The following is a 24,335-nucleotide window of genomic DNA, read 5'->3' on the forward strand; positions in this document are numbered from 1 at the left end:
GAATCTGAATTTCTATGCCTGGAGTTTGATGAGGCCAAGGTGAGCCAGATGCTGAAGAAACTCACAGAAATAGAGGAGAGCATGACTGCACTGACTCAGACCACTTGACTCACAGAAAATAAAGAGATTGCAACTCAAAAAAACAAATGACCTCCGTACTTATTCACAGTGCCTGTTCCTGTATATAAAATAGGTAATGATGGTTAAGTACCAGTTGTAACTGTACAACACATTCAGAACAAAGCATGGGTGAAGTTAAGCTGTGAAGCTCTCTCCAGCCCCTCCTCCAGGCCTGTTCTCCGAGGCAGCAGTGATAAAGCTTTGCATAATCATCCCTTCGAGTTTAGAGGAGCTTTTCTCTTTTTTTTTCCTACCTATCACTTTTTTACTCTTCCAGATGCTGTAAATGCTGCACTGGGTGAACAGCAAAGGTAAATTGGCCAATTGTGGCAGGGGAGAAATGAGCAGAAGGAACAGACAGACTAGGGGGATTTGTGTTTATCCTTCCAAACCATGGGCTATGTAGGACAAATCTACCTACGCAAACTCTGCCTGCCTAGAGCTTGGAGCGCAGGGGATGAAGTGCAGAGAGTTGAGGGAGAAGAGTCACAAACACACTTTTTTCTCATCACAAGCCTTAGTGCTGCTGAGGATTAAGTAAATGGTTCCCAAGCATGTGAGTTGGCCCTGCTGGGCTGCTGATGAACACTCACCCCATGCCACAGAGAGCCAAGGGACGGCCATGGGAGCATCTCTTGGGCGGCACAAGGTGACACTGGTTTCTCAAAAGCCTGATGTAGTGATCAGCTGGCAAGCTTCCAAAGCCACTTCTAGCCTGCTTCCCTCAAGGCTGGCAGCCCCCGTTAGCCTTCCGGCTCCTGAGCCTTACGTGGCACAGCCCTGGCATGGTGCTGTGTGGTGTGTTTGAGAGGCCAGCGCTCTGTCAGTGCGCAATTTAACTTGGCTGCTCTTTGCCGTGACGTTTGTCTTGACCTTGAAAACTCCCAGGTTAAACCCAGAGTTTGTAGTGTGGGTGTGCTCAGCTAGGAATCCTCAGAAGGAAAATGCCCTTGGCAAGCATGCAGATTATAAAGCTCTATTGATAAAATAGTTGTGTGAAGAAAACTTCCAAAAGCAGATAAGATACATACAGAGCACCATGACTGGAACTGAGCTGTGGCTTTTTTGGCTGTTGCAGGAACCCACCTCTCTCCTTGGCCATAACACAGAACTGCAGTGCAGCTGCTGCCCTTCCAGCCAGGCGGGGACTGAGCTGAGATGTTTTGTTTCACGTTTCAGTTCAGGGGTTGTCCACTTTGCCACAACAGGAGCAGTAACCATAATTACTGCCTTCCTGGTGCAGGATGACGTGGAGGAGCTGCATGGAGCATGATGGTTCTTACTGGGAAACTGCCTGATAGTCCATAGAATAGTGATGGAGCACGACTCTGGTGTGCTGCTCTTGTTGCTAACAGGAAGACATGCTTACACATTTGGTTGGAGGCTACACTGGTTCTTTCTTAGCTACATAAGCAACTTTCTCCTGAGCAAAAATGATATTGGCTGCCTGTACTAAGACAGAGATGCTGTAACTAAAGTGCTCCTCCCTGATTCTCCATATGATTTTTTTGCTTGTAGAGTTGCCAGGTTGCAATTGGAAGCGCACAGTCTCTTTTCAGAGCAAGGAAAGGGCACCTTTTCCCATCTGCCTGGTCAGGAGGTAAAGCATCACCCAAGCCAGTCTGTATCACTGCACTCGGAATTAACATTTGCTTTCCCATGCTTCTGCCCAACCCTTACAGCCACCCAGTTCTCCCCTCTATCTGGAAGGAGCACGCAGCCCCAGCTCTTCCCTTTCCCCACTTGGCTGCAGCTGATACATGTCAGAGTGGAACAGGACGGGGACTGCTGAGCCTGGTCCTCACACCAGGCGCTGGGTAATCAGGGGTGTGAAATGCTGAGTGGTTGCTGATTCTTTTGGCTTTCCACTTGCCTCCTCTCAGTGTTCATTTAATTATTTTTCCACATTTTAGCACATGCAAAAAGCATAAAGTCAAGGTCAGGGAAGGATCATGATCTGAAGTAACTTGCACTGTGTCAAACATACTTATTGTTTTATTTTAACATGGTCAGAGGATAGGAAAATGTGCTATAAATGGAAATTAAAGAGAAACAAACTGGGAACAGATGTCAGGAAGTATTATTTCATACAAGGAATAATAAATATGTGAAATGGCTAACCAGGCAAGGCAAGGCAAGGAGGCTGAGGCAAAAAAAGATGAGGTCATTGAGGAAATGATTGGACTCTTTCCTAGTAGTGGTGAGATGTTTAAATCGAATCTTCCTCATTTTCTTCTTGGTGGATCTTAGTAAACTACCAGGCAAAAACTAGAAAAAAAATGCTTAATATTTTTGGGATCACACTGCTCAACCCTCAGTAAGGACACAGGAGTCACTGGACAGCAAAATCGTTTCTGCTTCACAAGCTTTGACATGGGCAGGCAGAGGATGCTGTGCTTTCTCAGACTGAGCAAGGAGAACAGATTTCCCCCTTGAGCAGGGCTGTGCCTGCTTTCAGCTGAGAGTGGTGGGGGAGAAAAGGCCTCGGATGTAACTCTGCTACGCTTCCTTCAGTGAAGGACCAAAATACCCTTGGCTCTTTGTTGGGATGCATGGGCATTATCTGCTATCAGTGATCCTACTAAATATACTAAATGCACTAAATACAAAGCCAAGTGCAAGGTTGTCTTGCACCTGGGTCATGGCAACCCCTGCTATAAGTACAAGCTGGGGATGTAAGGATGGAGCACAGCTCTGCTGAAAAGAAGCTGGGGTGCTGGTGGATGGCAAGCAATGTGCCCTCGCAGCCCAGAAAGCCAATCAGATCCTAGGCTGCATCCAAAGCAGCATGGGCAGCAAGGTGAGGGGGGTGATCCTGCTCTGTGCTGTGAGACCTCATCTGGAGTACTGCATCCAGATGTGGAGTTCTCAGTATAGGAGAGACGTGGACCTGTTGGAGTGCATCCAGAGGAGGGACACAAAAATGACCTCCTCTACAAGGACAAGCTGAGAGAGCTGGGGCTGTGCATCCTGGAGAAGAGAAGGCTCCGGGGAGACCTGAGAGCGGCCTTTCAGTATCTAAAGGGGGGCTGTAGGAAGGAAGGGGACGGACTCTTTAGCAGGGCCTGTGTGATAGGACAAGGGGAAATGGTTTCAAACTAAAAGAGAAGACTTAGACTAGATATAAAGTTTTTATGATAAGGATGGTGAGGCACGGGAACAGGTTGCCCAGAGAGGTGATGGATGCCCTGTCCCCGAAGACACCCAAGGTCAGGCTGGATGGGACTCTGAGCACCTCATGGAGCTGTAGGTGTCCCTGTTCATTGCAGGGGGGTTGATGGCCTGTACATGGCCTTTAAAGTCCCTTCCAATTCAAATAATTCTGTGTATCTGTTACCATTGCAGTGGTGGCAGTGAAAGCTGGCCACCAGCCCTGTTTCCTGCCCTGTGACTATCACTCCTGCCCTCTACAACATGCTCAGTGGTTGGGGATAGAGGTTTCCAGCCATACAAAGCCCTGGATTAATTTGTCCAGGAAACCTTCCACCTCACTTTGAATGAAATCAGCATTGTCACTGCCCAGAGCAGTCATTCAGTCCTGTTTCTGCTGGTGCTTCCCTATTGACGCAGGTGATGGCTCCCAAAAATCATGGTGGATTCACCCCATGGCAAACAAAAGTGGGATGGGGCTGTGGCTGTAGCTCTGGCCCCATTTTTGATGACCTCAGATGTGCACCTCCAGATGTACATCTCATCCCAACATCTGCTGCTGCTTTCTGTGGCCTGTAATTAGTGAATGGCAGCCATGCGTTGTCACAACCTTCAGCTTGTTCTTCCTTTGATGTCACCTTTTGCATCGCTAATATGCCTTGCAGTTTATTCAGTCAATCACTTCTTGTTTTCTGGGAATTCCTCCAAGTTGCCACTTGTTTATGATCTTGTGCTCCCCAAATTATCTCCCAGCGCCATCTCCTCAAGTCATGCATTGCACAATGCGCAAGGCTTGCATTTGCTATCTGGTTGCAAACAGATTCCTCTCGATGCAATTTTCTTTTTTCTCAGTCCACGTATCCCCAGAATTGCTTAATTCATAGAACATTTTGCTGGGCATTTTGAGAGATTTTCATTTTTGTACATCGGTCCTTTCTATATTTTGTTACCTATCAATAAAATAAATCACTTACCGTCTTTCCGAGTATGCTTCTTCATTTATGTATTGACTGAACATCTGTGGATGTGTAAGTCTCTGGAAGCTTCACCTGATGACTCAGCTTGCTCCACATTGGTGGTGGAAATGTTTTCTTCCCCTTCTGGGGGATTTGAATGGTTCATTTATTCCAAATATTCATTTATTCCAAATATTTACAGAAAGGCGCTCAGTCAGTGCTGGGTTCAGACAGTGCCTTTTTAAGACAGCCTGGCCGGGGAGGTCAGTGCAGCAGCCGCTGATGACTGTTTGTGGCACTTTTCATGTGGTTTGTATCTGGAAAAACAGATGACAACTCACTGCTGTGGATCCAGGTCTGTCAAAATCCCAGGGCTCAGAGTGCTGTTCAGCAAACACGGAGGCCAGGCTGCTAGCTACAACTTCTGCCAGCCCAAGAAATAGAGGAGTTGAGGGAGACTCTGCACCACAACTGTCCTGGCTGCAACTTCCTCCTTGCGTAGGCATTCTCAGGAAAGAAAACAAAATGAGAAATGAGGATTGAGGAACCAAGCTGCAAAAGAAAACCTCCTGTTAAGAGGTAAGTCTGGAGATTTGTGGGTGCTGGAAGGCGATCTGCAAACTGGGGGAAAGCCATCTTGTGCTCTTGTCCTCAGCAGAGATAAAGTCCTGGGGGAAGTTTTCCCTATGATCAAAACCCCAAACGCTTCGTCCTGCCTCCTTGCTTTCAGTGGTAGCAAAGCAGATCTTGAAAAAGGAGAAACTGCAGGAAAGCAGGTTTAAAAGGATGTCAGGAGAGCCTGCCTGGAGCATCTGCGCCGGGGCATTTTGCAGGTAGCAATTAACCTTACTGAAGAAAGCAGGGCGTGCCTTGGGCTGCCTCCATGGGGAGACCACCACAGTGCTGAGCTGCTCCACAGCCAGAGAACATTGTCCAGTGGGGAGCTACAAGGTGTTTATCCAAAGACACTTCCATGTCTCTTACCTCCTTAGAGTGCAAGTAACTTGGAGTTTGTGTTTTAATTCACTTAGCAGTGAGCCATGCTGAAACTCCAGTACTCAGCTACTGGCTTTCATCAGGAGATAGTTCTGGAGAATATGTAAACCCAGATAATTGAATAAATGGCATTTTTGGATGCTGGCAAGCATCTTGGACCCTTCAGGAGCAAAGTTTTGCAAATGTGGTTGGGGAGAAAAGTAGCAATCACAGCACAAACCCCAAAGCCACAGCTCCAAGCAGAGCCCCAGAGGAAACAGTCCTCATTCGAGTTTGATTATATGTCATTTTCTCTGCCATATTTTCTGTGCCTTCCAGCCAGCTGGCAGCCCTGGCCAAATACAGCATTACCAGGAAATTGTACAGTGCGTTTTTTAATAAGTGGCACACTTCCTGTCTTGCAACAAAGCACACAGTAAGCGAGTTTCTCCATGATGAGAAGCAACGGCAGCCATGAGAAGACAGATCAGAAAGGCACAGGCAGGGCCTGTCTTCCTGGTCCAAACGTGCCAGCCATGGCCATTAGGCAGTGGTGGCGTGGCACGTGGGAAGCAACCTTCCCTCCAGCACAGCATTGCCAGGCTGCCCCTCCGGCACTTCTCATGGGGTTCCCAGCAAAGTCATTAAACACTCATACCACGAACGCTCACCTGCTAAACTTCTGGCCCATGTGCAAGGTAATGGATGTTGCCATATTTACCTGACTAAGCTGGGTTGGAGCGCTTGCTGGAGGATGTTTGGCCCCATGCTGGGTTGTTGGCCGCCCCGTGGATCTTCCAGCCATGCATAAGGGTCTTCATTGAGTCTTCATAGCATCTCTCCGGCAGTAGCAGCAGCAGAAATTAATCAAAGCCATAATAAAAGAGACAGCAGGCTTGTGCAGAGAGGAGTGCATTTGACTACAACTACCTCAGAGCTCTGCCTGCACCCCCAGACACAGCAGCCGCCCCACCACCCTGCACCAAGTATCTGGTGACTTGGTCAGCCCTGGCCTCCTCCCAGCATCTTCTAAAATATATTTGCTACTGCAGAACCTCAGGGCAAATCTGCATGTCTTTTAAAGCTGAGGAGCACGGTGCATAAAGCTAATTACCCCCCCACTGCAATATCCTGCGAGGCAATGACGTGCATAAGTGCTAAGTTAAAAAACACCATCCAGAAGCAGTGGCTGGGATCCATAAATACCTTTCAAGTAGTCCTTAGGCGCATTAGGAGATGAGCAACCAAAGCAACTGGAATATATAAAGCTACGTAATTAATTTTTCTCTGCAGAGAGAAACATTCCCATGCTCCAGCCTTTCACAACCGAGCTCCTTTTTATAAATAATGTTATGTAAGTTTATATATTTCAATTAGTGCTTGTTCTAGCTTCTCACAGCCCAAGGATGTTTTCACTCCGGTTCATTATTTAGGCTGTGGATAGATCATTTTGCCTCAATGCATCTATAATGTGATTTAAATTAAGATGCTTGTAAGCAGCATAACAGTAATGAAACGGTCTCTGGAAAGCATTGGCACTTCCCCAGTGAGAATGAGAGAAAGCAAGAAATGAGCTTACATTGCTGCGGCCAACAACATGTCTGCATGCTCCTCTGCAGGGCCAGAGCTGCACTTCTTTGCCCACGGACACAGTGATGCCGCCAGCGATGTGGTGCAATGGCCACGGCTGTCTGTGTCAGAGCAGGAACATCTCCGAGCTGTCCTACAGCCTCGTTACTACAGCGTGCTGCAATGTGAGCCGGCAGGAACGCTTAACCCCTCCGGCTTAATCCCCAGCCATTGCAAATTACTACAGCTCCATTACCTTTGGAAGACTGTTTACATGGGAAAGGTTAAATACATACGGGATCAAGCACAAAACCTGCAGTAATTTCATACATGAGGCAGTGGTTTACTAATTTACGTGGCCATATCTCACCTGTGCTGTGTGCTGGTTTCTAAAGTTCTATTTATTAGCACACATCCACGTCAGAGGGATTTCTCCACAGAGCTGCAAGAAGAAAACCCTTTATTTACTCCGATGATGTTGCTGATCTCAGTCCCTAGGCACATCTTCCCTTTATCTTCCCCACGTCTTCATTTTTCATTAACCTGTAGCTATGAGGCTGGATATTAAAATGAGATGCGTGGATTATTTCATTTCCCCTCACCCTGTTTTTTTGTTTTTATTATTGCTAAAGTTTATCAGCGAGTTCTACAGTAGCAAGATAAGAGCTTTCTGATAACTCTGGTATGTGTACATACTGCCGCAGAAGAAAAGCCGTGTTTTTTGTGTATCTCTCTGAACTGCCCTCACCAAAGGTGGGGAGGGGTTTGGGGCTGACGCAGCTGGATGCCTCTGCTCACTGCACACCCTTGTCTGGACTCACTCTGAGCTCTGGGAGCCCCATGAAGGGCGCTGGGGACAGCATCCCGTACCCCAGTCGTACTGCTGGCCTCTGCTTGCTGCAGTGAGCATGAGGCACAGGCACTGACTGTGCATGCAACCCAGCAATGTGGCAAGGCAAATGGCCTGTGGCCTCCAGCAAAGGCTTTATGAGCACAAAACCACGGAAACCAGTTACAGGGGATCCACGGGGCCTGGCGATGGGTGTGGAGCAGGAGTTTCCCAGCCAGAGCTACAGGACTGAAACCACGACTTGCAACTGCTGCTTTGCCAGGGTCCTCAGGGAGTTGGCACTGTGAGGATGCGCTGCACTTCCTTTGGGATCAAGCTCGATGAGTGCCTCCAAGGGAGCTTCAGAACAGCCCAGTTTCTGCCCATCTCACTGGGGACGTGCCAGTCCCAGCCTGGTGGTGAAGCACCCGCTGTGCCCTGCATGGCTGTGGGCCGAGTGAAACGTCACTCCTGTCATGGCTGCAAGTTCTCTGCCAAACGTTTGGGAGTGTCTTGAAAAACCTCCTGCACATGGTGTTGGCTTGGTCTCCTCTGCTTACTGGCAGGCCTTCACGCTGCCCAGACAACAGCCAGCTTGGATGTCAGCATCCGTCCCACAAAATGAATGGCTTTAACTGGAGTTAGGTTACCCAAGCTGGCTCTGAGAGAGTCCAAGGGAAGTCATGCAGCAGAGCCTCATCAAGGAGAGGCATGAAGTCAAGACGGTTTCAAAATCTAGGTTATATATGAGGACTGGCAGCGTTCCTGCAGCTGGGAGTTTACTGGTGCTTAAAACTATATCTGCAAAAAAGAAAAAAATGAAAACGAAATGGAAGAGGTTCAGCTGAAGCTGCTCCAGTACATGTGTTCCTAAGTTTTCTCACCAGTGAAGAGACTGTGCTGCTGGGCAGATTTCAGGTTTGCAGCTCTTCAGCTTGTCACAAAATGCTGTGGGATGCCTCTGATGTAAGGCAAGGAGAAGGATAAGATGTTCACAATGCCAGGACAGAAAAATAAATGTTTTGTACATATCTTCGTTGTTTGCAAAATAATTATTGTCCAGTTTCTGCTGATACAGAAGTAGAATTCCAAGTAGATTCTTTCTTGTCCCATCGAGTACACTGCTGTAGGAGGAGCGTCACTGGGAGGAAAGCATGGTTAGTTCCTGCAGTCTTTACCTGCAAAAGGCAGCTATGTCCTTCTAGAGCATTTACTTGAATCCAAGAAGCTCAGGGAGTAATTATTCTATGGAAATGTGAATCAGTGCAAGTATGACATAGCCCTGCCCATAGGAAGGCAACATAGCAGGGATGAGTTTCTTTCCGCCATTGCTATCCTGCTCTGGTTTGCCTGTGAGAGCAAGATGCAATACTAAATAGTGCTGCTCCAGGAGATGTGGGTGGATGTGAACATCTCTTTAACTTGAGTGGTTTAGCCTGAGCTGTTAATGTTCAGGATCTTGAGTTAATAGAATCATTACAGCTGGAAAAGACCTCTAAGTCATCATGTCCAACCACCAACCCATCCCCACCATGCCCACTAACCATGTCCTTCAGTGCCACATCTCGAAGTGCTCTTGAGCAGCTCACAGTGACTCCACCACCCCCCTGGGCAGCCCGTGCCAATACCTCACCACTCTTTTGATGAAGAAATGTTTCCTAACACCCAACCTGAACCTCCTCTGGTGCAACTTGAGGCCATTCCCTCTTGTCCTATCACTGTTACCTGGGAGAAGAGGCTGACCCTCCTTGCTACAATCTCCTTTCAGAGAGTTGTAAGAGAGCAGTAAGGTCTCCCCTGAGCCTCCTCTTCTTCAGACTGAACAATCCCAGTTTCCTCAGCCACTCTCCATAAGATTTGTGCTCCAGACCCTTCACGGCTCTGTTGCCTTTCTCTGGACACACTCCTGGTCCTCCATGTCTTTCTTGCAGTGAGGGGTCCAACGCTGAACACAGCACTCAAGGTGTGACCTCACCAGAGCTGAGTACAGGGGGACGGTCAACACCCTACTCCTGCTGGCTGCACTATTGCTGACACAAGCCAGGATGCCATTGCCCTTGGCCACCTGGGCACACTGCTGGCTCACGTTCAGATGGCTGTCAGCTAACACCCCCAGGTCTTTTTCCTTCATGCAGCTTTTCTGCCACTCTGCCCCTAGCCTGTAGTGATACCTGGGGTCGTTGTGACCAAAGTGACCTGGCACTTGGTCTTGTTGAACTTCATCCCAGTGCCCTCAGCCCATTGATGAAACCTCTGTAGGGCGTTCCCACCCCTTGGCAGATCAGCGCTTCCTCCCAACTTGGTGTCGCCTGCAGACTTAGTGAGGGAGCACTCAATCCCCTCGGTTCCAGATCACCAATGAAGATATTAAACAGGGCAGGCCCCAGTACTGGGGAACACCCCTCGTGACTGGCCACCAGCTGGATTTAACTCCATTCACCACCACTGTCTGGGCCTGGCCATCCAGCCAGTTTTTTATTCAGCGAAGAGCACACCAGTCCGAGCCACGATCTGCCAGCTTCACCAGGAGAGTACCATGGGAGACACAGTCATAGGCTTTACTTGTGTTCATGTTGCTGACAAATCTTGCTGGTAAACCTTGCCTGCCATGGGAGAGGGGCTTTCCTTGGCTGAATTCCAGGCTATAGCCTTCTGAGGGGAAAACAGGCTTGTTCCTGGAAGAACTGAGATGCCCCTGCACCAGTTGTCATTTTCATGGTTTATTTTTTGGCCATGAGCTGGTAGTGTGCCCTTTTGGCCAAGAAGGCCAATGGTGTCAATCGGGTGCCTTAGGATAAGTGTGGCCAGCAGGTCGAGAGGTGATCCTCCCCCACTACTCCGCCCTGATGAGGCCACGTCTGGAGTAGTGCATTCACTTCTGGGCACCTCAGTTCAAAAAACAAAGGGATCCTCTACAGAGAGTCCAGAGGAGGGACACAGAGATGATGAGGAGCCTGAAGTATCTCCCGAACGAGGAAAGGCTGGTTGACCTGGGACTGTTCAGCCTGGGGAAGAAAAGACTGAGTGGGGATCTTATCACTGTTTATAAATATCTACTGGGTGGGAGCCAAATGGATCGGGCCAGGCTCTTGTTAGTGGTGTGCACTGACAGAACAAGGGGAATGGGCAAAAGCTACAACACAGGAAGTTCCATACAAGCATGCAGAAGAACTTCTTTCCTGTGAGGGTGATGGAGCACTGCAACAGGCTGCCTGGAGAGGTTGTGGAGTCTCCTTCACTGGAGATATTCAGGACCCAGCTGGATGCTGGTCCTGTATAACCTACTGCAAGGAACCTGCTTTAGAAGGGGGTTAGACTCGATGATCTCCAGAGATCCCTTCCTACCCCTACAGTTCTGTGATTCTGTGATAACATAAATAACTACCTGTTGTGCTGGATTTACAGGTGTTCCATGTGGGAGCAGTCACTGTTTCTGATGAGAGGTGTTCTGCTCCTTTTTGGGGAGCTTCTGCCAGAGAGCTGACCATGCTCACAAGTGTGGCTGCGGGAAGGTACCTTGAGAAAGCAGCTTGCAGGTCCTGGCTCCACATCGCAGTGGCAGCACTTTCTTGCTGCCTGGCTGCATCTGACATCTCTCCCTCTTACTTTGCTGCAGTGAAACAAGAAGAACAAGATAACCTTGACGAGTTTATTACCTAGGACTTGTTCCTACTTCTCTTTTGCTTCTGGCAACGTACCAATTATTAATTAAAAAGCAAATGCTACAGAAAAGGCCAATGTACATAGCTCAGCTGTAAAAGCAGTAGCCCCTCAAAATAACTTTTTATTACAGTGCACTCAATTGCTATGACAGCGATGAATAAATAGCCTGGAAAAAATAGAACTGATTTAAAACTCAGTCAGAAGCGAAGAGTTGAATCCTTTGAAAACGTTCTTTCCTGGCTTTTGTGAGTATCACACTTGGTGTGGAATAGCTTGGGCACTAAGGATTGGTGTCACCCACTGATGCAGCCAGTGCCCCAGATGGACTCCTTCACCGTAACCACCCCGTGAGAACAGTCTGATGCTCTGCAGTTTGCTGGCAAGGGCTGTACACTGCACTGAATAATTTAGATGATGATGGTGATGGTGAGGGAAGGTCATGTTTTTGATACGTAGGCAAAAAAAAATTATTCCTGATTCTGATTAAATTTCAGGGTGTACATGCCACTGCCAATGGCTGCAATCAAAAGCATTTGCTCTCTTTCTCAGAAGAAAGGGAAAAAAAAAGCAGCAATTTACTATCGTAATTATAAGATGAAAACTCAGCTTTACAGACCTAAAACATGAAAATCCTGCAGAACAATTTTAATATCAAATTTTTCAGAGCTTCGTTAAGTTTTACCCAACCACAGTCAGCTGTCCAGAAGACAGCTTACTGTGACTGTGTTTAAATGCTGTCCTTTGCATCCTGCTCTGTGCAACCATGTGTGCTGAAGGTGGCCATGGGACTGCACTCCCCAGCAGTCACGCTGGCAGGCGTAATTAGTGTCTACTCCATCATCAGTGCTTTAAAAAGTGTGTTTTATAAGGTTAGTCATCACTCTGCCACTCCACTACTGATCTCAACAGCCGTATATAAAATCCTCTTCCCCAGCAGGCCCTGCCAGGCTGCATACGGTGCTTTCAAAGGAACAACACCAATGATAACAGCAAGCCTGGGAACAGCGTGTCTAGGTGCTGTTAGGAACTGGTTCCCGTTAATTAATGGATAAGGTTGTATCAGGTCATGACACTGGATGGTGTGGGATCAGGTGGATTTGTGGCTTCTCTCGACAGTGTAGTTTTCTCCTGTGTTGTGTGGCCATAAGCAACAGGGCCTGCTGCAAAGGGGGAAAGAGATATAGGTAAAATCAAATAAATATAAATCTGAAAGTGACCAAGACACCTTTAAACGATACCAGGTGCTGGCGTGGGCCTAGCGTGATGCTGCACTAGCTGGTGCAGGCAGCGAGGAAGGAAGGGGGCTAGTTTAAATCAAGCAGACTGCCTTCGGCATGGGCTGGATGTGGGCTTCCCCCTCACTTTGCCAAGGACTTGGTTAGCTTGTGTTAGCCACAGTGCTCACCTCAGCCCTAAACAAGGGATGTGTCCTGTCCCCAGCAAGAGCATGTGGAGTAAGGGGATGAAGCCTGAAGGGAGGGCGTAGCAGAGGGGAGCGCTGCTCAGTGGGATTGTTTTGTGCTAATGAGACTTTATTACACCTGATGACTGACAGAGGAGATTTGGCTTTAGCACGGGAGCAGTTCTCGTGCAGTTGCTGCCAGCTGAGGAGCACTGAAGCCCTGCGGCCCCAGCTCCAGGAGAGAACTGCATTCACTCTTACTCCTGCTGGGACCAGCTCATTGGCAGTGCCAGGTAAGAAAGCTCCCCAACCCAATGCTTTGCCCCACATGATGTGCAGATATGGGGAAGGTCGAGCTGCCTGCGTTCAGGGGAGTGGGGCTGGAAAAAGACCTCCTGCCTTACTCCCTGCCCAGGTTTTTAGGGTGCAGCTGTCCCAAACACAACAGAGGCATTGCGGTTAGGCAGTGGGACGACCATATGCTGTGTTGGTGGCAAGATCGGTTCTAGGTATTCTTCCCCCTTCAGCCAATTGATGAGGCTTGGCTGTGAATTGGACTGGGGAATGCATTTGGGTTACACAACCCTTCCTCCCCATCACCTCCCCACAAGGTTTCACAACACAGCCCCATGACCAGCTGAGTCGGTGCAATGCAGGCACTGCTGTGGGTGTGGGACAGGGAGGAGGAAGAAATGCCCTTCCTCAAAGACAACAGGCCATTACACTTGTCCAGGGCCCAAACCTTCCAGCTTCAGTGTTTTTTTCCAGTCTCCTTAGCACCCAGTGTTATGCAGCACACTGTTCTAGTTCATTTTTGTTTTCCTTCTTCTTTTTTTTTCTGTAATTGATCTTGAAGCATACTGCTATGAAATCTCCCTTGCAGTGGAGCCGAGCTCCTGACTGCCAGATGCTTAATTCTCCTTTTAGCCTTGTGTTAGTTAATGGACAAAAATGCCTGCCGATTTAGGGTAATTCCTCCCCCTGCTGTAATCCTTCTACTTCACCAGAAACGTCAGCTTCACTCAAACACGAGGCATATCTATAAATATTTGAAGAATGGAACATGCACTGTCCCTCTGAACGCATCACGGACGTCTTTCAGACTCCCGGACAAGATTTTGGAGCGGCCTAAGAGACTTCTCCAGGAAACTCACTGCAGGCTTTCTATGGCCTTCAGCGTTTAAAGGCATCGAGTATGGGGAGCCGGGTAGGTGCTGTGGGGCCTGGTGTTGTTTGCCAAACCACATCAGCTGCATAGACTGCGTCTTTCTGGGGAGACTCCCGCTTTGCAGCGCAGGCCATGTTTATGTGGCTGTGCCAGGTGACACTGAGATAATTGCTTTGGTTGGGTCTCTCCATGAAGTGGATTGAGAAGGCGGGTGCTTAAAATAGAAGCGAATGGCACGAGTCCATTTTCTTTCAGTGCAGGACAAAAAGATGTGGGGCTCTCAGCCCCCGGGAGCCGTAACTGGGGGCCGTTGGTCTGCTGGCACAGGATGGAGGGCTCTGTGGATGTGCTCTGTGCCACAACAGCTCACATCTCTGTGTTTCGTTGCAGTAAACATCCGGGGGCTTGGAGATTTCTCCACTCAACACGACTGCTCAGCCAGGATCTGTGGTCTCATCCACTCAGCAGATAGGTAAGCAACCAAAAAGGAAAAAAAAAAAAGAAAAAAGAGGGTTACTATTGAGTGAGTCATGCACAGTTCACAGCAACTCTGGAGGGCAGATCTCCAGCACGTGGAGCCCTCAGGAGCTCCCTGTCTGAGGGAAGCACTGGTGCTTCCTTCCTAACCCTTCTTTTTCTTCTTCCCACCGAGATCTGGCGAAAGCTTTGCGGGCCATCTGGTAAACCTGAGCCAAACGCCATACCTTCTTGTTTAGAAAGAGAAACCTGTTGGACGACTTGCTGTGTGACAGCACTCTGCAGCATGGCCTGGGGCTTTTGCTCAGTGCCGCGTGGAAGGAAGAATGAAGGAACACACATTGTCACGGGGAGGTTTGGCCCACACCTACAGAGGCTGCCGCTGCGGAAAGCTATTCCTAGGGGGTTTATCCCTCAGAAAACCTCAGAAAAGTGGGCGAGACAGAGGTGCGTTCGTTCTGCCCCTCAACATGGCGCCTGAGGCGGGCAGCGGCCCGCGGTGTGGGGACGACCCCGCTGTGCCGACAGCCAGATGTACCGGCGGCCTGTGGGAACCGAGTTCCCCTTCTGAGGGCTTCTGTTTTTCACTAAAGAAAAGACGTGAGGTGTCGAAAGGCATCATGGCGTCGGGGGAGGGGATCGTGGCAGGCAGGCAGGCAGCACTGTGGTGCGACGGAGCGTGGAACCGGCGGGGCAGAGCGCCGGGAGGGACGCGGCGCGGAGGCTGCGCTCTGCTCGGGAGAGGGGCAGCGAGGCGACGCCTCGCTTTCTCCGCCCGCCCGCCCGTCTCCAGGGCGCCGCAGCGATCCGACAACCGCAGAGACGACCGGTAGGGCGGGAAGGGGCGAGGGGACCCCCCCACCCCCAACCCCGCCCCGCGTGCCCCACCCGGCCCCACGCCGCGGGGGCGGGGGTGCAGCTGCAGCGGGCGGCGCCGCCCGTGGTGCGCGAGCCGCCGGGGGTCCCGCGGTTTGCTCTGTCGAAGCGGGCGGCAACAAGTGAGGCGCCTCCCCCCGCGCTCCTCCAACCGGCCGCGCTCGGCCTTTCGCTGCGTATCGCGGCCGTGATTTCTCGAGGAGGCGGCGGGGGAAGCGGCGGCGTCTTCAGGTGCTGAGCTCTCCCCCCGGCGGGGCCGAGCGGGGCGGAGGGCCCCCACCCGCGGGCGGCCGGGCTGAAGCATGGTGGAGGAGGCGGCGGCGCGATCCCCGGCGGAGCCCCGCGGCGGCGTGGCGAGGTGCGGGCGGGGGGCCGCGCTGCGGGGCCGGGGGGCGGTTATCCTCCCGCGGGGCGGGCGGGTGGGCCGAGGCCTCTCCCCGGCGCGCGGCCGTTTCGCCCCTCCGCGCGGTTCCGGCTCGGCGCGGCGCCGCGAGCCCAACCCGGGGCGCTGCGCTACCGCAGTGCCGGCGCCGCTGCGGTCCCCGCGGGGCCCGGCCGGGAGCCGCTGCCCGGCGCGGCGCCTTTCAGCCCTCGAGAAGTTCCGAGGCGCGCCGTGCCCCGCCTGGAGGGGACGTCAGGTTAGCGGCTGCGATCGCGGCCAAAGTGCAGCTCGCGATTCGTTCGTCAGCCCGCAGAAAGCCGCGCTGGCGGCGAGCGGAGCGGCCCTTCAGCCTGTGACCTCCCGGGGTTGATGATTAAACCGAACGGGAGGAGGAGGGTTCGGCTGCCGGCTTTTCCCGTCGTTCTTTTTTTTAACGCCGAGAGTTTCACGGCGGTGCGGAAGGATGCGCGTGTAGTGGCGCTGCAAGCGTGTGGCCGCTGCTGCCCCCCGCCTCGGCTGTGAAGGTCACACGTTCGGTGGCTGGCGGTGCTGGTGCCCTGTCTGGCCGTAAGGCAGCTCGGCAGGCTCTGCGGGTCGCTCGTGGCGATAGAGCATCACCGGCGGTCCCTCAGGTGGTTACTGCTGCCTGCAGGCTCCTCCTCAGCTTCCTTCTTCATTACCCGGCGCTTCTGGGTAGCGAGGATGCTGCTGAGGAAATCAGCGTTGAAGCAGCGCTCCCTCGGGCTTTGAAGAACGAGAAGGGGATATAATGCTTTTACATTCTCTGCTGCCGAACGGGTGTCGTTGTCTGCGTAAGTTGTGCTGTACGTGGGGAGGGAGCTGCGGGGTTGGAGCGCTCATCTCCTTGCCTCGGAGAGGGGAGGCTCTCGGGAGCAGAGCTGCAAGGACGTGCCCGGAGCCTCAGCGATCGTCAGTGTGCTGCCACCTGGTGCAGCCGCTCTCATAGCGGGGCTGGCGGTGCTACCTCTGCCTTGGGACGCAAAGGGAACTTCGGAGCAGCTCCGTCTGGACGCCTCGAGGGATGGTGTGCCAGGTCTGTGCTGTACTGCTCCTGCTGTAAAAATCCTGCTTGTTTTCGTGTTTTTTAAGATGGAGCGTTTTTTTTTTTTGCCCTAAAGAATAGGGCAAGGCTTCTTACAAAGCTTCTTGAAATGTATCCTACCACAACTGGCTTAAGAAGCCAAGCCAAAGCCAGAAAAGCTGTTGTCGAAAGTATCTTCGTCGCTTCAGCAAAGGCTTCACGGCTTGTTTCCTTTTTAGTTTGATGGCTGTATCTTTGTAGTAAGCACAGAGCGTGGAGGGGAAAAAAGAAAAGAATGTCCTTTAAGTATCGATGCTTTTAACGTGTCTGTTTTTCGTGTCGCTGTTTCTGGAAGGCTGCTGGAATTGATCAGTTTCCAAAAGGTTGGAACAGAGCTCTTCTATTACCTCGCTAGCTGAGTTGTTTTTTTTCCCTGGTATGTGTATTTATTTGTATGTTTTCCCCTTGCTGTGTGGTGGAAGTACGTAACCGGTTCTGGGCGGGCATCCATTTACTTTCCTAATTTAAACCTGTAGGATTTCTTTTTTCAGATAACACCCACATTTAATTCCCCGGTGGTTGTTTGCAAAAGGACCTCTTAAGCCAAAAAAGTAACAGGTGTGGAGGAAAGAGGTGCGGTCGTGATGGGTTTTGGGCGTGAGGAGTCGCAGGATGAGTGTTTGATGCTTCTGCCGTGGTGGGCTGCGTGCAGAGAAGGTGAAACCTGCCACGCTTAGGTGCTCGAAACGCAGCAAAAGCAGCCGAGTGAAGCTGAGGTGCTGTGAGTTTATCGTGCTCGAGCCTGCGCTTCTCTTTTGCGCTGCTTTCCTTGGGCCTCCTCGGATTTAAGGTATGGATATGCAACTCCCCCCCCCCCCCTCCCCCCCCAGGTCTCCTCGTGATGTAAAACACAATGAAAAGCCGGCCTCGTTAAAACGGGCTGGATGAGCTGTGCTGAAGAGAGACTGAGCTCGCGTCTCATGAGGAGCAATTAGCATTTAAATAAGGGAAGGAATCCCAGTGTGTCATGGGTGTGGTGCTGGGACTTCTGAAGGGAGAGCTGGTTAAGAAAGCTTCGTTGTTTGAGGGAGATGCAATAGCAGGGGATGGAAAACATCAGCTTCCAACTAGTTATGCTTGTCTTTGCAAATGAATTCTGAAATCTGACAGTTGATTAAATGACTTCAATCGTAAGCCAGCTAGCTAAACCAAATCAGCGAGTCATCTTGGTTTCTGAGTTGAATGGCTAACGTTCTGCTCTTTCTGTAAGAGGTGAATTCTCATTGGTAAGGTGCCAGCAGAGGATACCATGACAGGTTCGCATGAGAGCGGCCCAAGCGCTGCGGCTCTGCTTCCTGCGGCCAACACCTGCCTGCTGCTCTGCTCATCCTGCGGCTGCTCCCCACGCACAGGCCTGTGTTGGAAACATTCCTTCTGGCAGAGGGGAGCTGTGAGACCTTCCAGCTGTGCACGAAGGTGCTTTTTCAGAGGCCCAGCAGCAGTGCTCCTGTAGTGCTGGGGTAGCTGTGTGCAGCTGTGCTGTGGGCCGTATTGAGGAACTGGTATGGTTGGGAAATAACCTTCCCACTTGCTCTTCTTCAGCATTGTGTGATGTAATGCAGCGAGCTATGCAAATGTGGGAAAGGCTGTTCAGTGCAAGGAGCTGCTGGGTGTCAGACCACGCTGGGAAGTTGTGCTGTTCTACCTTACTTGGGTGATGATTTCTTAAAATCACAGAAGGTCAGTGGTGGTGGAAGGTGGTCTCTAAGTTGGACGATGTTACTGCATCCTCTTGATTTACTTTTGAATAAAAATAAGAAGTGAAAGAGATGCAAAACAGCTGGAAGTTGGTGGCTTTAAACCACTGTCGGTTATAGTGGATGCTTGATGTTACTGTGCAGGTACCAGGTGCAAAAGTTCCTGGTTGGATTTAGAAGGTTATTTGCTTGCGTGCTCTTAACATCAGTGGGAATGAGGCGAATGGGAGTTAATAGCTTAACGTGCTTAAAGGCCTTTTGCAAAATCCTTGAGGCATTATATGCATCTTTAGCTGCTTACAGCTGGGGGAAAAATTGCTCCCTCTTCCTTGAACGTGATAGGTTGGAATGACATCTGTGTTTTGCAAGTTTGAAGGAGGGGAACGAACTTCTCCATTTCACAGCCCCACTCATTTTCTCAACTATAAATGAATCCTATAAATGAATCCTACAGAAAGGTGAAAACAGTCTTCTCTGCAAATAGAGAGGCAAATCCAGAAATTTGGGCTGCTATGCTCACATCATTAATCTGGTTTGATCTGGCATGTGGTTGAATAACTGTAGCACTTACATGGGCTGGGAGAGATGGCTGGGAAGGTTGTGAGCACCACGGTGTCCCATCACCTGGTTGCTGGCTGCAGAAACAGCAAATCCTGGCAGCTGAATTGAAATGGGTGTCTCTTTTAACCTGAGAGTGGGATGGTCTGGAGGTAACGACCTGATCAGGCATACCGAGTTGCAGCACCTTGCTTTTAAAACGTGGTTCTTAGTAGCGTGGCTTACGTTTATCAGGCAAGAAGATATGGTGGGAGTACCATTTTTAGGTGTGAAGCACAGTGCTTAATGGTTTTGTTAGTTGACTGAATGATCAGCGTTGTGCGTGCAGACATAAAGGTCACTGGGATGTGGCTACGGCAGCAATAATTACTGGTTTTAAGATAAGGCTGGCTGGGATGCTAAGGAGATGATATCTGACTTGTTTGTGGATTCTGTGGTTATTTGCATATTCAGTAGACAGGCTACATCTTTTTAATTTTCACCGATCCAGCATAAATGGATGCAGTAGGACGGTGCCTGTCCAACAGACTGTAAGCACCCACCGAACGCAGCAGGCAGGCTTGGAGTTTGCACAGCTCTCCCTTTGCTCTGACAGCACTGACTCGGGTGCTCTGTGCTGGGGAGGCAGGTGCTGGGTGGTTATCCGCTTCCTTTGCCTTCCAGCACCTATGGAAGGGCAGCGCTTCAGCTGAGCTAACCACGTGCAGTGAATACCAGCCCATTGGCGCAAGTAGCGGGAAGGGGCAGAGGTTGGAACCTGAAGGCTAGCAGCTTCTGGTGCCCTGGTGCTGCCGCTTGCCTGGCCAGCCAGGGGGCCTTGCTGCATGCAGGGCAATGAGCAGAGCAGCAGGGTGCTGTTGGGTGGCAGCAGATAAATAACGGGATCTGCTCTGGTCTCAGCTCGCCTCTTCTGTGCTGGTGCGGCACAGTGGTGAGTGAACCTGCTGACGGGAGCCAGCTGGGAGCTAATTGCCCTGTTATTGTTAGGTTCCTTTTTCAGCCTCTTCAGTTCCCTGAACTGACGCAGCCCGGTCGCTGGGGTGAAGGGTGAGATGGCACTGTGCAGTCGGTACGGGCAGAAATACGTAACAGGAGTACGTCAGCTGTGAGTGGCACTGCTTTAAACTGCCGTGGAACTGCACCCCACCTGAAACTCAAGTGATGAATGACGGTTTTCTTCGAAGGATTGCTTCTCTTTTTTTTTTTTTTCCATCCGGTTAAACCTTCTCTCTGAATTCTGTGTGATTTACCACTCATCCGAGACGGAGCCTTCTCAGGGGCATTTCAAAAACTGAAGGTTGTGAATCAGGAGCTGCCAGCTCTGGGTTGCTCCTGACAGACGTCACAATTCATAACTCTAAAGCCTGAACAACGTGTGGCCATTGTGCACCGGGCTGGGGAAAACACCCCGCCCTCCCTGCTGTAAGCCCTCAAACACTGAGGGATTAAACCTGGGCGTTTTTATAGCAAGTTAAGACTGCTTCATGGTCACTATCAGCGTGTGTGGAGGAAATCTCTCACTCATTCCGTACTGAGAATGGTATGGTTTATTCTGTAAGCTAACTGAGGTTCACAGATCTGGCTGTGATGCGCTACATGAGATTTTATTTAGAGAAAATGCTGCATTTAATATTCTGTAAGCATGCTTTGAAGGCTCATTCTCTCACATATCTCAGATCTGTGGATTGTGCAATAACCCTTCATATGCTTTTCATGACATTATTTATGGAGTAGCAAATACAGCAGCGATGTTAGTTGCCAAATTGCACGTTGTTGGAGGCTGTTCCTTTATTGCTGCATTGCATCTACTACAGGAAGCATAATACAAATCAGCCTTCACAGAATGTCACCTTCATAAAGCAGGAGCTGTTAGAGCAGATGAGGAGGTGTGTGCAAGTGCAGAGAACTGCTCTAGTGCCTGATAAAGTCAGCCAGAGGTTAGAAAGGCATTCCTTCATTTTTGTGCTGGTTTTTCCTTGGATGATAGCAAAGACTTGAGTTGTTGCAGAAAGCTTGCAGGCCTGGTTTGGATAACTGAATGAATGGGCCTTGTGCGTACCACAGTACAAAACCTCCAAGGCTTTTTTGTGAGTTTGTTAACTCACCATTGGACTGCACTGTACGTGAGCATAGGATTAGCTTGTCTGGAGTGTGTGAACTACGAGGGGTGGGAGGGAAGCATTCCTGTGACATGCTGGGTTAGTTGCCGCATGGAGTGAGATCTGTGTGGGGAAGTTGTGACAGTTTATCTTTCCTTCCTGTTGGTTTTTATAACACTTCAGTTGGAAACAAGGGATTTTCACCCATCTGCTTGCAGGCGTACGTTTGTTCACCTTATTTTTAGAAGATGGGTCCAAAGCTTTCTGTTCCCTGTGGCTGCAAATGTGAGCTGCTGAATGAATGGCGAATGAATGGAGCGGTTATTTCCTGAGGTCTGTAAGTAGCTCGGATGTTGCTGCTGCAGGAGAAGGCTTTGTTGCAACTTGGGGGGTGAGGGGGAGCATTTTAGAGCTGCCTGACACCAAGAGGCTTTACTTCAAAGCAAGAACAAGAGCCTGTTTGAAAACCCTTCTGTAGGAAAAGGACTTCAGGTGGGCTATTGGAGGGACAGTGAAGAGCTTTGTCACTGGGGTAGCTCCAAAACATGAGGTTTGTGGGTGGAGGTGTTCTCTGTTATGTAAGAGGATGGAACTAAAGCTTCAGTTCTTTTGTTGCAGTTTCAGACTTGAAAAGCTAGCGTGCCACCCGTAAGGTAAACCCATCGTGGAGTTGGAGATGGCCCAAATTTATTGCTGTAGGTTTGGGAGAGGAGTTGCCTTACTCCCGTTACCCATGCCATCACGTATTAAGTGTAGTACAAAGCTGATAAACCATCTGTGCGTGGTATGTTCCATTTCCTTAAATCACAGGGCATGGTCTGGGAGCACCTGGTTTAGTGAGTAATACTGGGAACGTTAAGGCTTCGGGTCCGCTTAATCAGCCCAAATGAGTGCTGATGAGTGATAACCTGTGGGTGCTAGAAACTGAATTGAGGTGATGTAATGTTCCATGGGTCACAAGATAGCAGTGGCGTTCCATGAAAGCATTGATGATGAAAACTGAAGACTTTGGTCTGCTCAACATTGGCCTACCTGCCATAAATGAGAAAGCTTCTGCAGCTGATGGGAGTATGCAGAGATGGCTGTGGGGAGTTGTTATTTCCCAAACTCTGCTTGCTTTTGGATTAATTCTCTGCTATTGTGTTTAGCAATGCTGATTATGATATCCTTTATACTAAGCACTGTTGATATATAGCTCTAACAAGAGTCTTCACAAACTCCTGTGAGCTTAAAGTACTAAATGCTTTCTTGGTTGCCATATCAAAAATGATTTAATAGAAATGGCTGTGGAAGAATGACAAAGACATCCAGAGATGCAAAAGGCTTCCACAAATAGCAAGGCTGCAACTATTCACCCCGCAGAGAAGGAACAGAGTACAGGTTTGCTGTATACGTGCTATGGCAAACACAGGGAAAATAATTGAAAATTACCTGTTTATTGTGCTTTCAAAGAGTTCCCCTTCTGCCTGATAATAGGAAAGCAAGTCATCTGGAGTTCTTTCTGTGAGGAGAATTGAGAAACTCTTTGCCAGTGAAGTTCGTACAGTTGAAAATGTAAATGGGTTCAAAGAGGGAGTAGACCAAGTGAAATGAGCTGCAGTATCAGTAATCAAATACGGTTCAGAGGTAGTTCTGGCCCAAAAAGCACACACATACCTTACTGTGGCAGACCAGGTGAGTGTTAGTGAAGAAATGCCTCACTGTACCAGCATTGGGGTTTTCTTTGCTGTTGGGTTTCTTTTTTGGAGAGGGAAATGTTGAGACTGCTCTGAAGATAGCCAGTAGGAAACAGAATGTAAAGCTAGATTGGCTGCAATTAAGACTGTTTGCAGTTCTTTCTGCCTTGAGCTGTTCTGAGCAAACACCAGCACGTCTTCCTGTCTGCTTTGTTCTTTGGATCTCAGAACTCCACACCCAGGTTGTGCTGGTGAGTTTTGGTGTTAAAGTATCTATCAGTTTCTCCCAGAAGTAAATAGCCTACTGAAAGGTGGTTCAAAGCGTGTATGAAACTAATGAAAATTAATGTTAAAATAAGCATCAACAGCTCTGAATTTCTTTGAAATGTACTGTTTCGATAACTTTCTCCCCACTGGGATGCTGTCGTGTTTGTGGAACACAGAATATTGGCTGTTACTCAGAGGTACCAATACAACACGCTTCTGCAGAAGCAGAATGCTGGTTATGTGCTGACTGCACACCAGTTCTTCAGATGTTCTTCCTTTGCATTGTGTCACGGTGGACCTGTGTGAAGTTCTGAGATACAATTGTGTGTACTTAGAAAAATAAATGGTTCTTTAAAGTTGGAAACAACCCAGACTTTTTCAATAACAGGTCAGGGATCTGCAGCTTTTCTTTACGTTCTGAAGCTGTTGCTGTTCATACCATGAGCAGAAGTGAGGTATGAAAGACCTGCTGCATCTCACAAGAGGGTAAAGGGACTGTGCATAACTTATGATGTGTTTAATGCATTTTTTATTATTATCTTCATGTAGTGCTGCTATTACAAACAGAACCAGACGCTGTGTGTGTAACTGCTATAAGGAATACCAGGCTACAGAATGAAGTTACGTGCTGAGATCAGCCTGCCGTAGCCCTGCTGCAGCTCGTCTCTACGAAGGGCTTGCAAAAAGGTGAAAGGCTTTTAGAAAACTGAATTACAGCTTTGTTTTGACTGCACCTTTTGAGCTTACGTGTTGAGGCTTGAGATCAGAGGATATCATTCGTAAGTAAAAGCATAAAGGAGGAATGTTTCAATAGCAAGTGGCTGGTCTTGAAGTCAGGAAGTTACTGTTCCGTATGTCTAGAAAGAGTACTGTTTTTCTTTAATACAGCTGTGATCTTGAACACAAGTGAATATCCTTGCACAGGTCAGGGTTGTGCTGTGAACCTACCTGCTGGCTGGGAGCTGCTTCCAGTGTGGTGCTGCATTGCAGTGTGCCCAGTGGTGATTGTCATACAGGTTAGTTCTTTATTTGAAGAGGAGATTATGGAGCCCGCTTGCAGTAATAATTCTTATTTTAGGTGATAAACAACTGCCAACTATCTGTCCAACGCGTAATTTATCTTGGCCTTAGGTATGGGCTGAGGTACATAAGAGCAAGGAAGACTTGTGTTTTTCTGTCAGTATTAAGATACGTGAGATAATGATTTCTTTCGTTCTTCAGTTTCCTGTTAGAAGTGTGCTGTGAACTCCATTGCAAGGGTGGAGCTTGGCATGGGAACTCGTCTGTGCGCAGAGACTGATGCAGTTGCAGAGAGCTGCAGGGGAAACTTGAGCATCACCACTGGGCATCACAGTAAGAGGTTCCACTG

General features: G+C 49.5%; 2 protein-coding genes and 1 long non-coding RNA gene across 27 annotated transcripts in view; 2 read left to right on the forward strand and 1 right to left on the reverse strand.

Annotated features, from left to right (window-relative positions):
• The window catches only part of COMMD1 (copper metabolism domain containing 1), a 66,468-nt gene extending 66,321 nt beyond the window's left edge, over positions 1 to 147 (forward strand). For both annotated transcript variants that reach the window (XR_005859069.2, XM_040698578.2), the window contains one exon: positions 1 to 147. The gene's annotated coding sequence lies outside the window, so the exon portion shown is untranslated.
• LOC112532216 lies at positions 30 to 15,223 on the reverse strand. Of its 3 annotated transcripts, none has more exons than XR_006938672.1 (3): positions 10,985 to 15,223; positions 5,923 to 8,400; positions 30 to 4,733 (listed from the first exon to the last, which is right to left on the reverse strand). It is a non-coding gene; the product is annotated as an uncharacterized LOC112532216 (long non-coding RNA). The 3 variants fall into 3 exon arrangements; XR_003074665.3 differs by having other exon boundaries at positions 5,923 to 8,740; XR_006938671.1 differs by lacking the exon at positions 10,985 to 15,223 and adding an exon at positions 8,484 to 8,622.
• Positions 13,730 to 24,335, forward strand: part of B3GNT2 (UDP-GlcNAc:betaGal beta-1,3-N-acetylglucosaminyltransferase 2) — an 18,372-nt gene continuing 7,766 nt past the window's right edge. Inside the window, exons 1-4 of one of the 22 annotated variants that reach the window (XM_046938704.1) lie at positions 18,940 to 23,421; positions 23,516 to 23,653; positions 23,891 to 23,982; positions 24,188 to 24,319. The gene's annotated coding sequence lies outside the window, so the exon portion shown is untranslated. Of the gene's footprint in view, positions 13,872 to 14,222; positions 14,305 to 14,672; positions 14,757 to 14,913; positions 15,139 to 15,219; positions 15,544 to 15,703; positions 17,460 to 18,939; positions 24,320 to 24,335 lie in introns of those variants that run through there. The other 21 variants (XM_046938701.1, XM_046938702.1, XM_046938706.1 and 18 more) reach the window with 21 other exon arrangements.

The sequence above is a fragment of the Gallus gallus genome, chromosome 3 (assembly GCF_016699485.2).
Source record: "Gallus gallus isolate bGalGal1 chromosome 3, bGalGal1.mat.broiler.GRCg7b, whole genome shotgun sequence".
NCBI lineage: Eukaryota > Metazoa > Chordata > Aves > Galliformes > Phasianidae > Gallus > Gallus gallus.